The sequence below is a fragment of the Cryptomeria japonica genome, chromosome 4 (genome assembly GCF_030272615.1).
Source record: "Cryptomeria japonica chromosome 4, Sugi_1.0, whole genome shotgun sequence".
Taxonomy (NCBI): domain Eukaryota; kingdom Viridiplantae; phylum Streptophyta; class Pinopsida; order Cupressales; family Cupressaceae; genus Cryptomeria; species Cryptomeria japonica.
This window is the reverse complement of record NC_081408.1, coordinates 217299972-217304718: the sequence shown is the minus strand read 5'-3', so window position 1 is coordinate 217304718 and position 4747 is coordinate 217299972.

Genomic DNA, 4747 nt, shown 5'->3' with positions numbered 1-4747 from the left:
GCATCTTATAACTACGATTCAACTATCAATCACATTTCGATGGACAATTATGTCTTTACCATTATCATCAAGGATAAAATGCCTGAGAATTCTACCCAAAGACCCAAGATTGTCCTAAAAGGCATTAGATCTTCTTCTGAACCTACCTTTGAATGTAATGTTACAACTCATCGAGGTAAATTCACTTTACAAGGTGCTCCAGCTAAAAACACCACTTCTTCATCAACCAAAGCTGAGTATGACCTTGTAGAACAGTTAGGGAAGACACCCATGCTCATCTCCATCCTTGAGCTCTTACGCATATCCCCCGCACATAAAGCCATTCTTGATAAAACTTTGAGAGACACTTTTGTCCCTACTGATCTGAACGTGGACCAATTTCAATCCATGGTGGGATACCTTTCCATTCCACACTCCCTTACATTCATAGAAGCCGATGACGCCTCTGTAAGTTAGCCACATAATGCACCATTACACATTGAAGCCTTCATACACAAACATCAAATAAAACTAGTATTGATAGATGGAGGAGTAGGTCTAAACATTTGTACAATGAGCACTATTAAAGAATTGGGATATTTTGAAAAGGCTATGAATTCTACAAACAAAATTACCATCAAGGCATATGATGATGAAGAGCGTTCATCCAAAGGCACAGTCACCTTGCCCCTCAGAGTTGGGCGAGTTACAAAGGATGTGGTTTGTCAAGTCCTAGACCTCGCTCTCACATACAACATACTCTTGGGACGCCCATGGATTCATGAAATGAGCGCAACCCCATCTACATACATCGATGCATCAAGTTTCCTCATAATGGAGTTGAAGTGACCGTCAAAGATGACCCAAATCCATTCATATATTGCAACAATCTATGACCTAGATCAGAAATAACAATTCCACCCAATCGAGAGGCTATTCCTTCATCGGCATATGTGGATCCAGAATCCTTGAAAGCTTTTACATCAGAACAAGCAGAGATCAAAGAAAAGTTCAAGATTAAAGACCTAGGATGCGGTGAGTATATCTTTCATGTTGATCAACTACCACTATCTCCTAAGAGATTGAGTTGACAGGAACAATCTATAAACAATTTGCAAGAAATTGGGTGTGAACCACCTAGTGTTGTGGCTACTAAGTCTGAATGCAAATCTCCTATAGTGGTGCAAGCAACTCTTGATATCAATAGTCCTAATAGTGGTTCCAGCAAAGAATCTATTGATCATATCGCCAACCCTCTTGATAAATCACATACCTTTACCATATCATCCACTCATTCCATTTCCACTCCACTTCCAAACTTGGATCAACAAGAATCACAAAAGCCCTCACTTACTGGGGATCAAAAATCAAGATTTGAAAAGAAAAATCTAAAAGTCAATAATAAAGAGAAGTCCTGTGTTCCAAATCAAAATCAAAAGCTATTGGACTCTACAAAAATAAAATTCAAGGATAAAAATCCCATGAAGAAAAAAGAACAAGAGATGATCTCCCCTAATACCAAAATAACTGGGGGCAAAAGTTCTAAAATTTCAAGTCAAAAAGCATACTTGTTGATCTTAAGTCTACATCATGCTATCCTACTTTCACTTCTTTTCACAATCATAAGCCTTCATCACTCATCCACTTGTTCCCCACATCCATCCCCTTTTGGCGATACATCATGGACCTTTAATGGAGCTTCCTCGAAGGACTTTGTTGTCAGGGATGCCCAAACTTCTTTAGGTGACATGCATACGGGCTTGTGTAGTCCACACACTAGTAATTCTATCTTAGTTCCTTTATCAAGGAAGACAGTCACTCAAGCTACACATTATTCAGTCAAGGAACATCACAACTATAATCATAAAGTCAAGCCTCACACATTTGAGGTAGGTGACTTAATTCTCAAAGAACATCCTAAAAATCAGCAAGACAGAGAGAAGAAGGGCAAGTTCAAACCAAATTGGCTTGGTCCTTACATCATCACAACAGTCTATGGATCTGATGCATATCAGCTTTCAAATCTAGATGGAAAACCTTTGGAGGATCCTATCAACAACATGCACCTTCGCAGGTTTTACACATAGCTCTTCAGAGTATCCCAATTCAAAAATACAAAAAAAAAAAAGAAAAAAAAAAATAAAAAAATCGTTACTTGGTGAAAACCTAGCAAACAGGCACCTTGTGACACAAAAAAAAATTGAAAAATAAAAAAAAGTAAAGAAAAACATTTTCGTCCAATGGTAAAAACCACTTCGGTGGTGCCCTGGGCAAGTACCATGGTGAAAAATGGATCATCGGCGCCATGCATAGAGACATTGCTCCTCCCTCCTTCAGGATTCCATCTCATCCTTTCACTTTGCACACACTCACAACCTCTTCATCCATAACAAACTTACCCATTCCCATCATGGCTTGTTATTGATCTACTTAAGATTGGTTAGCCATTCATAATAAACATTCCTTCACAACCCTTTCCATCCATAATAAATCAGATACTATCTATGGTTAAGGCAAATCCTACGTCTAGTGATGGGTGTGGAACTGAGAGCATCAAATGTTTTGAGGAGTACAGTTTCTTCCACTTTCCTTCAGTCTATCCGCACACAATCTGCAATAAAGTTACATCTTCTCCATAATAAAGTATCAGTCAGTTTCGGATGAGACACAACAGTAACAATGGGCTTCAACAAATCAAATCTTTCAACAGACTCAACCAAAATTATGGTTTAGTGCTATCTATCCTTTTTGTGAAAGTAAACATTGTGACCACAATCAAATAAGACTTATACAAGTGATAAGAGACACTAAACTTGAGGACTATAGTGGATGTTGGTGTCGAGTCCTAGTTTTCTTTTGATTTTATCTTTTGGTGACATGTCTTTTAGCTTTTCCAGGATGTCTCTGACTAGAGATTCTATCTCCAGGATGTCTTTGACTAGAAAGGCGAGGATGGGGTATCCTCACCTATTTTTATTTGTTGTTTGTGAATTGTCTCTTAGTAATGCTATAACTTGTCCAAGGATATGAGGAGATTGTGAGTCTAGTGTGAACTGGGGCATTCCTTGTTTCAGACTATCTTATCTCCATGTAAATAGGTACAATGACTTTTTGGGTCGAACATATGCCTCGATTGTCATAACCTATTTTGCCATAATAAAGCTCAATGATGATAACACATATGAAGCTCTTTCACTTTCATATCTTCTATCTTTCATCCCCCTTTCTTGATTGACTTCCATCGTCCTTCTTGAGTCTGTGTAGCCTGCTATCACACGACTGAGTATAATGACACACCAAAAACATTTGCAACTCATGTAGTTGCACTTGGATTACCACATATAAGCATTTCATACATACATATAGATATCACAATTGCATCACATCCTACACACAACACATGTTAGCACATTTTACATCCTCATCATATTCATTTACATTTCATACATTCACATTTGCACCATGCATAACATATAAAAACATAAAAGAACAAAAAATATTGCATTTCCTTATGTACATATTTGCATCCATATCATAAGCATCACATAGAAACATACATCACATAGGTACACATGCATATAGCTGCCACAAGGATGAATCTCATATATATATATAATCATAAGTGTCATGATACAATGATGTCAAAATCATATGGCTACAATCACCCGAAGGTGTCTACATCATCATACAAAATGGTACAAAACTGATACATAGGGAGCCCTCTAGGGCTATGATGAACTCCCTCCCTTGGAGCCACCTAGCCTCGACAGAGTCTGAGCCCTAGAAGGACCTACCCCAGGATCATCTCTCTTACCCCCTCTATCTAGTGGTGGTGGAGGATCCATGACCCCACCGCTAGATGCTTATCTCCTATATCTCTCTCTAGTGGTGTCCCAAGCCACATGTCCAACCCTCATCTCCAGTCTTGGATCCTGAAACACTCGTCTTAGTGCATCCCTGTCTCTGTCTTGATCATAGGGTACTAATTTCCCATCGATTAGTATCCTCTGAATCCTGTACACATCCTCTAAGGTGACTGTCATCTTACCCATCGGCAAATAAAAACTGCAAGTCTCTGAGTGCCATCTCTCAGCTAGCGCAGTCAGCAAACCCATGTTCACCTGAAACTCAGGCACATATAGAATAAATCATAGACCCATAACCTGAACCACTGCTCTCTCCTCAACTGTCAGCTCTGCTCACAAACTCTGAGTCGATGGGAATCTCTCTCGTGACTCTAGCATAGGTAGATACTCTTGCAGTCAAGCAAATCAATCATGTCAGTCATAGTGGCATTCACTATTCATCACAAAATGCTACTCTTTATCTTAGTGCTTACATTTATCATATGATATTCTATCCTAGTGACACTCACTTTTCATCATAAAGTGTTGCTTCTATCCTAGTGACACTCACTGTTCATCACAAAGTGTTGCTTCTATCCTAGTGGTACTCCCTATTCATCACAAAGTATTACATGTTTTTGCACTCCCTGTTCATCACAAAGTGCTGCTCATATTTTAGTACTCCCTATTCATCACAAAGTACTATGTCTTGGTACTCATTGTTCATCACAAAGTGCCTCAATCTATCTTATCCTAGGGCCTCTACTTGAGTGTATCCTCTTGAGTAGTTTCCTAATTGGCAACGTATGTTGTATCATAAAATTATCAATCCTAGTCCTATCTACTATCCTAGTCTTCCCTAGAGGACCTGCTTGAGTATATCCTCTCAGCAACTTATCCAATCAACAACGTATGTTTATCAC